The sequence below is a fragment of the Tupaia chinensis genome, unplaced genomic scaffold, assembly GCF_000334495.1.
Source record: "Tupaia chinensis unplaced genomic scaffold, TupChi_1.0 Scaffold138517_1, whole genome shotgun sequence".
Classification (NCBI taxonomy): domain Eukaryota; kingdom Metazoa; phylum Chordata; class Mammalia; order Scandentia; family Tupaiidae; genus Tupaia; species Tupaia belangeri.
Genome location: NW_006198412.1, coordinates 2254162 through 2264377, shown reverse-complemented (window position 1 = coordinate 2264377; position 10216 = coordinate 2254162). Strand labels below are relative to the sequence as shown.

General features: G+C 39.7%; 1 long non-coding RNA gene across 1 annotated transcript; it reads left to right on the top strand.

Annotated features, from left to right (window-relative positions):
• The first annotated feature begins 168 nt into the window (after positions 1–168).
• On the top strand, positions 169–6149 carry LOC102489586 (uncharacterized). The gene is made up of 4 exons (XR_336431.1): positions 169–338; positions 3507–3767; positions 5646–5741; positions 5909–6149. It is a non-coding gene; the product is annotated as an uncharacterized LOC102489586 (long non-coding RNA).
• The last annotated feature ends 4067 nt before the right edge of the window (positions 6150–10216 follow it).

Genomic DNA, 10216 nt, shown 5'->3' with positions numbered 1-10216 from the left:
CGAGCGTCCTGCCGCCGCCGCCGTCTGAGCGCTCTGCGGGAGAGGGTCGCAGGTTTGCGCCGCTGTGAGAACTTCGGTGTGCAGAGCTTTGCCTCCGCCGGTGCGGGAGATGGCCCGGCGTCTGGGCGAGGGGCGGCGAGGACTCAGGGCGCGAAGGTTTAGCCGGAATGAGAGGTTACTGCAATTAATGGCCACGGCTGATGTTTAATCTTGCTGGGTGGAAGTCCTGTCTTCAGTTGCAGATCGTCGGTCCCGAGGGTTCGACCACAGGGTCTCAGATTTCTTCCACGCAGCCCCTGCGCACGTTGTGGGGCCCCTTGACTCGGTTAACGTATAGGGTGAGCCACAGCCCTGTGCCCGGTTCTATGTAAAATAAAATGGCAACCCGTCCTGCCAGTTAGGGCCCCGTCCCAAGGGATGTAGGCATCCGCTGTAGGATAGAAGGCTCTTCTTGGTCCAGTTTCTGGGAACACGCTCCCCTGTCCTCTCTTTCACACCCCTCGCCATCAGCCGTCCCATAAAATTTAATACGGTGGAGTGAGGGGGTACTAAAGCCCAAAAAGACAATAATGCGGTTTAAATACTGAGGCTTAACCACAAGCTGAGCCGATTCTGTTATCCGTAGTATTAACTATGTAATGGGGACCAGCACTTGGTGTGCTGGGTATGTGACTGGACTCCCACCTAGCCGACTGGTTGGTGTTCCCCTACTGGCGCCTTAAACTCAGGCGGGGCATGTGTACATGCCCAAAATCCCGAGAGGAGAATGGAAGAGAAGGAATTGAGGTGTGGCCATGTCTCCTGGGGAGGGAGGGGGGTGATTTCTGGCTTTCTGTCTCTCTGGTGGGCACAATCACCCTCTAGCATAAAACTCTTTAAAAAAAAAAAATGAATTAAAGTGATAAAGTCCAGAAATTTCTTTGAAATACATGTACACTCCATCCAGTTTACTCTGAAGTCGTTTTTATTCAGTCGACATTCCCTGTGTACATCCTTACTGATGACTGGAGGCCCTTATGTGAAAAAAGTCAGGGGAGTCAACCTTGGATTAAAAATCAAGCAAAAAAGTCTCATGTTCATTGGCACAATTCATAATTACATTCTATTCTTCACTATTTCTAGAAGCTCTGCATATCTAACCACCTACCACATAAGTCATTGTCTTGACCCTGCTTCACCAAATAAAGACAAAAATGTTAAGGGCTACCTCTCACTGGTTCCCCTAGCCAAGTGGTAGAGAAGTATGCCTGATCCAAACCAAGATTTGTGTTGGACATTGAGAAGAGTAGGTGGAAGAAACTGCCTTTCCAGCGTGTCTTTGTAAAATGCCAATTTTATGAATGCCTCTAAGCCAAAGAAAAAGAAACACTGTGGTTTCCTGCTGTTGAGGTCATTATTTTCCATGAAAAGTTCATGGGAAATAAATATTGACCTCTGCATGAAATAGCAAGTTATATAAATCTTAAAAAATAAATATTACCTAAATTGACACCATCTTAGACTATTTTGGTGAGATGTGAATCATATAAAGCCTGCCATAACCTAGATGACAAGTGTAACTAAGCAGGTTTCAGCTCCTATCACGTAAAGAAGGCTTTTCCTTCATGAGAATAAAACCATTATTTAAATGAGTTATTACAGATGTCCAAATTCAGTCAATAATCTAAGGCCATGAATGATGCTATCAGTTGTTTTATTACCTTCTTACCCCAGCATACATACCCACACACATTCTTCTACAGACAAGACAGTTTTCAGAAAGACTTATTTATTTTAATTTGACCAGAGAAAGAAAGCAAAAGCAAGCCGAGTTCCGGCACTAGAACTAGAGTTGGCCATGTGGGAGTCCAGTGCCTTAACCACGCCACCTGCTGGCCCCTAAGACTGAGTTGTAAAAGAACCAATACTGTTCCTTGTTTTGTTTTTGTTTTTGTTTTTGTTATAGGATGTGTGCTTGCCAGAAAGAGACAGAGAAACAGGAACAGTGAGAAATCAGTCCCCAGAGGGCATGATCACGCCTCCCCAGGGGGCATGACCATGCTGCAGTCCCCTCTTTTCTATTCTCTTCTCAGGATTTTGGACATACATAAACACATTTGTGGCGTGATTTTAAAGCTGCCAGCTCCAGACTCATACCATGGTCAGCCATGTGGGAGTCCAGCGTCTTAACCACTACATCACCTGCTGCCCCATCAGTGCTGTTTTATAAAAAGCAAACTGTGGGACCAACAGATGGCACAATGGTTATGTCACTGGACTCCCACGTAGTAGACCATGGTTCCGGATCCGGTGGCTTAAACAGGTCAGGTGTATGTGTGTGCATGCCCAAGATCCCAAGAGGAGAATGGAGGAGAAGGGATTGTGGCATGGCCATCCCCCATGGGAGCTGATTTTTTACTTTCTGTCTCTCTGGCGAGTGCATGGGTCCTACAGCAAAAATCTCAAAAGAGAGAGAAAAAAAGCAAGTTCAAATATATAAAAATATGAATGCAGGCCTGTAGGATAGCGGTTAAGCACTGTGCATAGGGAACTGTGATACCACACAACTGATGGGTTCGAATCCTGGCCCTCGTAGCTTGAAAAACACTAAGAATATACATGGGTTTCCCAACTCCTGATAGAATTCAGAAATAGAGGAAAGAGGATTATAGTCTGACTACACCCAACCCCACTGGGGGGCCGTTTACTCTCTCATACACTATCAATAAATACATATGTATATTCAAATACACAAGACTAAAAAGGAGTATTTGAAAAAGATAGCTGTTGTGTTAAGATACTGATACTACGTATGATTTTTCCTCATGTGTTCTGTTTATGTTATATTAATAATAAAAATTAATAAACTTGTACTTGATAAAGTTAAGGTCAGGTTTCAACAGGCGTACTCAGTCATATTAAGGTGAACACAAAAATGAGTCTCTGAGAGCAAACAGCCAAAAAAAGTATGTAAACTTATATGTGTGTGTACATCATATGTAATATTTAACATTTATATATTTAGATTATATGTTTATATATGTTATAATATTTAGTTATAATGCATACACACACACAACTGAGGATTTCATTCCAAAAAGTCTAAAGAGAATATTCATTTTCAAAGAGTAGTTAGACTTTGATCCAAGTTATAGACAAGATTCCAAAGTGGTGATTTTCCTTTTACAAAACCATATAAATTAATATTTAAGAAATCAATTATTAAATTACTATGAAGACAAAATTTACTCCTACAGATTTCAGATTTATAGGACCACTCACTCCTGAGAGCCATTCAGGTATCACAGTATAAAAGTCACTTTATTTGTTCAATCATATATTCACTTTCACATTAGCAAAAAAAAAAAATTTACATTGTTTTGCTAATGTAAAAATAATGCACTAATGTAAATAATGCACTAATCTAATTGTTTTACATGAAACTGAAGTCATATGTTAGAAGAAAAAATATAGCTGTTATAAAGAAAGAGGCTCTTGATTTACCTATGTAACTTGTTCCTTCTTAGTTTCAGTTGTTTCCCGGAGCGTCCAAGGAAGATGTTAGAGAAGAAATTACCAAACTTGACCACTGAATATATAGAGAAATCAACAGGCTTCGGTCTTGTTCATTCATTATTGCTTTCCACCACGAATTTTCTTCAGAGGTCAATGCTATGACCTCTGGAGTTCAAAGATATGAAACTCTCAAACTGGTTTTTGAAAGCAAAACCGAAACAGTTTGGCTGTCTCTCTAAGCCACAGTACCTGAGGTTCATTTGCCTATAAAGGTAATGTTTCCTGCAGGACAAGTCCTCTACTAGGTGCTAGAGAGTTGTAGAAAAGTCAGAATCTTTATGCCCAATTAGCTGCAATGGATTGATGTAGGAAATACGTGAACACTGATGATTACATGACAGGGACAAGTGCATTGCATCAAGAGTCTTGTGGGAACACCAAAGAAGCACCAAAATGAGGGGAGGTGTGTTGGACCTGTGTCAGGGAGGGTTCCTGGATCAAGTGTCACCTGAGCTGAGCCTTTAATTAACCAGGAGAAGGAAAGGGTCATGTTCCAATCTAGGAGCAGAATATGCACAAGCATCCACAGCTGATTTTCTCTGTGGCTTACCCAGAACCCTTCCTGCTTTACTCTTCCAATAAATAACTTGCCTGGCCCTAATACCTGGACACTTGTTGAGCTGGGAAAGTGAAAGCGGTAGGGCAGGGCTATTACCTACATTGCAAGTAAAATGGCTTCAGTATGACTCATGGATAGCATAAACATATTTCTGTAATCATAAGATTTAGATGGTATCCTTGTTTTCATAGGCAGTACTCTGTTGTTTCACTCAAACATTCTACCTCCTTAAACTCACTAATGAAATGGAGCTATACAAATGTACTAGATCATGGAGAGAGTATTGAACAAGGAATCAAAAGATATGGATTTCAAAAGTAGCTTTTCCCCTTACTGCATTTCTTAATTTGAAAAATATATATATAATGTCTTTGCCTATTGTATAGAACAGTTTAATGATCAAATGACCTTTTGTTTATGAAACATTCTAAAGCTTGTTAGTTCAATACAAAATAATACATTGTTGATTATTACACATTTGTATGATTTAGAGACATGCGATTTTAGTCTACCTAGCTCCCATTTGGAAAACTCTCCTTGACCAGTCTTAGTTTTTTTGTTTTGTTTTGTTTTGGTTTGGTTTGGTTTTGAGAGGTTTTTGCTATAGGGCACATGCACTCACCAGAAAGACAGAGAGACAGAGAGACAGAAAGCGAGAAATCACCCCCCAGGGGGGATGGCTACGCCACAATCCCTTCTCCCCCACTCTCCTCTCAGTATCTGGGCACGCATGCACACGTGCCTGCTGTGAATTTTAGCCACCAGGTCCCAGACTCGAACCATGGTCTACTATGTGGGAGTCCAGCAACATAGCCATTACACCAGCTGCTGGCCCTGACCAGTCTTAGTTTATAAAAAACCTAGATTGGGGTAACCTCCCAACCATAGCACTTGCTCCCAGTTACCATCACCTGGATGGAGGACTGGGTATATTGCTAAAATCTAACTAATCAGTGTTCTGCATTTACCTGGCCATAATGATTGGTTCAGAGGATGGCATGTGTCTCAAACCAAACTAATTAGAACCCTCCTCGGGCTCATTTGCTGACATCATGAGCAAAAGGGATCTCTCTTCTCTCTGGAATTACCAACCCTGGGCATGCCATGGCATTAGAGCTGCCAATGGCCCTCATTGCAGCCATGTGAGGAGTTTGCCTACTAATGAACCAGAGGGAAAAAAAGCTGAACCACTGGGAAAGAAAATGTCCACGTGGCATCCTTTGAGCACCTGGCTCAGGTGGATGTGGGTTTTGTAGAGTCTGAAGTATATATAATGTGGTGAGTCCTCTTTAAGAAATAAAATACAAAATCATAAATACAAAATGAGTTACAAAATGAGTTAAAACAATTCATACAAGCAAATATTTCTTCACAAGGCAAGACATCACTTGACCCATTTGACCCAGTGGTGAGAAAGTCAGAATGGAAAAGAGATTACCGTCTTAACCAATTTTTATTAAAATGTCTATTTTTTTTCCAAGATTTAGAAAAACTTATGATCATGTAATCATACTGCTACGATCTCTCCCAGGGCCTAAGATGAGCCAAGCAATGAGGAACCCAGAAGCTTGCATTTCATTTTGCTCATAGTAAATATACGTCTGCTCTGAATCCAGCCATATCTAAGGTTTGTTCATCTTTTATACTTCTCAATCACATAAGTCAATGCATTTCTTTTTTGGGAGGAATCAGTTTCTGTGGCTTGCAATTAAAAATCTTGACTAATACACAGTGAGTCCCCACATAGAAATACTGTGGCTGCCAGTAGTATGTGAAGCATTAATTTTTTTGCAGGTATAAAGGATCAGGGACCAGAAGGAACCTGCTCTTTCACGTGGCCAACAAGCTTGAACCAGGGATATAAGCAGAATAGAACCAATAGAGAACAATTGTCTCCTTGGGCAGCCAAGGGGGAAAGCCTAATATTGAAGAGGTTGTGCAGAAGCAACAGCAGAGGTATATCTATCAAATCTAGCAATCTCTGAAGGAACCTTCAAGATTGGACACTCATATCCCCCCCTTTTAAAGAGGAATCTGATGCCAAGAGAGGTGAGGCATTCTTTATAAACTATTATGTTAAAGTTTTAAATCCATTCTATGTAGCTAGTTTGAGAATATGCCTTGTTGATTTATATGTTCACTCATTAAATATTATTGAGCATCTATTCTCTGTCATGCTGTGTTCCAAGCATCCAAAGATCAATAAAATATGGGAGGAAGCTGCATATGATGAAAAGAACATGAGCTCTAGCGCTGGAGAAAACTGGACCAGTTCTTGCCTCTACCATTTACCAATGTTTCCATAGGGTCGTTACGAGGATTACATGAGACAATGTTTGTGAGTGCTCCCCCTGTAATTGGAATTCAATAAATACTAAATATTATTTTTATTATAGGCATCAGAATGAGAAGTTGGCAAGCAAGGGAAGGTGGGAAGAGCCTTTGAAAAGATTTGGAGGATAGCAATGGAACATGGCTTATGTTATAGGAACTTCCATCCCCCTGGCCCCATGTTTGATTTGGAGGAGAGGAGAATTTCCACTGGTGTACAACTCTGGCTTCTTCAACCACTATTCTTGACACTCAGGCTGAGTTACTTAATTAGTTACTTAGTTCTATTCATAGTTCTTGACTTAGTGAGCTACTCTAGTACAAGGCCCCAATTACTTAGTATTCATTCTCTTCTTTTTCCCTTTCTACCCCAGAGCAAAACAGACAATCTTGGGTAAATGTGTTTACTCTACAGTCCCAACCTTCTCCTTAGTGGGCTGTTCTGAGGCTAGCTTCTGAAGGCTTTGAGAGTCAGGAGGAGGTGTTGGCAAACCTGTTTGGTTACAGATCTCAAACGTAGTGTTTTTTTTTTTTTAATTAACTTATCAGTAATAAGACTGACTTTTGAACAAATCTCTTTTTGACTATATTCTGTGATTTATTTCATCCAAACTTGAAGCTTGGAGGAAGGGCATGCAATTTATTGAACTAGAAACTAAAAATAGTTCACTATGACCAGAACAATGAATATAAGGCAGGGATAGCAAGAGCTAGAGAGGTACACACAGAAATCTTTCTACTCCAGTTGGTGGAGTGAGGGCATGCTTTGATCCACCCACTTTCCTCCATACAAATAGCAATGATGGCTAAAATACAGAATGAGAAAACCAAAAAGACATAAGCAGACTCTCAACCAAAATAAACGTTCTCATGGATCAAAAAATGGAACTGAAACAAAAAGAACTTAGCAAGCGCTTTGCAAGGCTGAAGCCACAAGCCCCCTGAGGTCTCAGGTTCGAAAGCAAAGACTTTCGTCTGCTCCAAGGTGATAGGAATTAAAGAAGCTTCAAATAAATTGAAGGACAGAAGCCAGGATTAGTCCTTGAAACCAGGATCTTGTGAAAAAAGGCTGAAAATAAACTGCTGCCAACCTACTACCTAGAGAAGCAAAAGGACGAAGACGCAGCCTTGGCATCAGGAACCAAGCCAAGCAGTTGGCCATGACTGGGTCTGTGGTATCTCCAATACCACTGTGGGGTAGGAACATCAAAATGCCAGCATCAGACCTAATTCTAGAATGGAGGTCTAGGGAGGCAAATGGAGGCATAATTATTAAACATGGAGAGGTGAGCACAGAACAAGTAACAGAAAAAAATAAACTGTAACAAAATAGGAAAAAGATAAAAAATTGTCCCTCAAAATGAGCTTGACCACCAAGTTCCAAACATAATAATACCTAATACTAAGAAACACAGCCAACAAAATGAACACTCAGAACATAAATTTACTCCAAATAAAACTAACTATGGAACCATCTGACAAACTTTTTTAAACTAGATATTTTTGCATTCTCAAAGAGGTAAAATGAAGATGACATAGCACCAATTTTAAAAGGACAAGAAATTGTGGAACACATAAAAGGTAAATAAACAACAAGAAAATGTGAAAAAGAACTAATAGAAATCTTGGGAAATAAAAATATGGTCAATAAAATAAAAAAGTTTGAAGAGAAAGTTGAGAAAATTAGTAAATTAAAGGGATGTACTGAATAATTCATCCAGAATTATTTAGAGTTTAGAAGCATAAAGGGATTTTAAAATGTGAGAGAAAAATGGAGATTCGTGAAGTTAGATAGTCTCCCCAACATATACCTAATAGGAGTTCTAGAAAGAAAACTGAAAGGAAGAGTAAAGAAGCTATACTTAATGACGGGGAAAGTGCTGAAGGTTTTCTGATGTGAGTAGTCACTGCTCCATTTGTCGCCCTTTTGGCACTGATTACAGAACCACATGAGGACTTGCATCCTCCTTGAGCCCAAACTGCTGGGTGACATGGCAGGCCTGCTGCAGTATAGGCTTCAGGCCATATAGGAACATATTCTCCATGTTGCCTCTCATTCAGGTCCCATACTTGTCATGTTTACTGAGCACAGAAATATAGGTAAATAACACTTTTGTCACATTATAGTAACACTACAAAACAATAAGTATGAAAATAATCTCAAGTTACTAAAGGGAAAACATCTACAAAGGAACTATAACTACATTTCCCAAAAGCAGCAATAGAAACAAAAAGACAGTTGAATGGTATCTTAGAAGTGCTAAATAGAATTCTATCAACCAATAATTTGATGTATAGATAAACTATTGTTTTAAGGAGAAAGCAAAATATTTGCAGTCAAAGACAAGAAGAGTTTAACATTCACAGACCCACACCAAAAAAATGACTAAAGAAAATATAAGCCCAGAAGGAAAGCATAGAATACAAGAGATATTAGTAAGAGGAGAAATCAGTAAAATGGGGGGTAGATCTAAAAGTAATAACCACTTTTTGTGTTTTAAAAAAAATTACAACAAAGAAGGAATGCAAAATAGATTAAGGAAGGAAAGGCCTTTGCCACATTTGGGTGAGGGCTTGAAATAATTACTTTGACTGAATACTTTGTATTTAATATTTTATATTAATAAAAATTCCAGCTAGCGCTTCTAAATCAGCAGGGAGAAAAGACAAGCCAGAGGTTTGGAGATTTAACATAGAAAATTGGTACATGAACTGAAAGTGGAAAAGGAGAAAAAATAAAATAAAAGTATCAATAAATAAAACACACACCCTAGAATAATATACTTGAGTTCAAACATGTATAAGAGAATTTCAAAAAGTTCATGGAAAAGTGAAATTAAGCAAGTTTATTTTGATGCATATAAATTATGAGCTCATATGTAGTTTTTCATAATATGCATAGTTTTTCATAATTTGCATTTTCCACAAACTTTTTGAAGACCCTTCATACAGTAAGTACAATAACTACCTAGATTTAAATTACCTTTTTATTTATTTATTTATTTATTTTTGGAGAGGTTTTTTCGCTATAGGGTGCGTGCGCTCGCCAGACAGACAGAGAGAGACAGAGAGACAGAAAGCGAGAAATCACCCCCCAGGGGGGATGGTCACGCCGCAATCCCTTCTCCTCCATTTTCCTCCCGGGATCTTGGGCACGCACGCACACACGCCCAGTGTGAATTTTAAGCCACCAGGTCCGGGACGCGAACCGCGGTCGACTACGCAGGAGTCCAGCGACATAGCCATTACGCTAACTGCTGGTTCCCACAAAGGGAGATTTTAACAATCAGAAACAGCTAGATCAAGCAGACAACAAATAGGTAATAGAGATTGAATTACGAAAGCCTTCTAAAGAGTTCACATTAAGTAGCTGGGTTTCATTCTGACAGCAACAGGAAGCTATTAAAGGGTTTTAAGCAGAGGAATGATTAGATCAGATATGCATTTTTAGAAGGATCACTCTGGCTATAAAATGGAGAATGGACTTCAGGGTGGTCAGACTGTAAAGGCAGACCAATCAGAAAGCTCTTCTTGCCATCTATCAGAAAGATACTGAAAGCCTGAACTATAGTAGTAGGTAGTACCATTGGCAAAGAAACAAAGCAGGCATTTAAAGAGGCATTCAGATAGCATAGTTGATTGGGTGGCAGGGGAGGAGTTCAATGATAATATTCTTATTCCTGCCCTACACAATTGAATGCATGGCAATGAGGAGGAAGAGCAGAATTTTTTGTGAGGGGAAGAAGATATCATTTCCTTGTCTCTGCATTT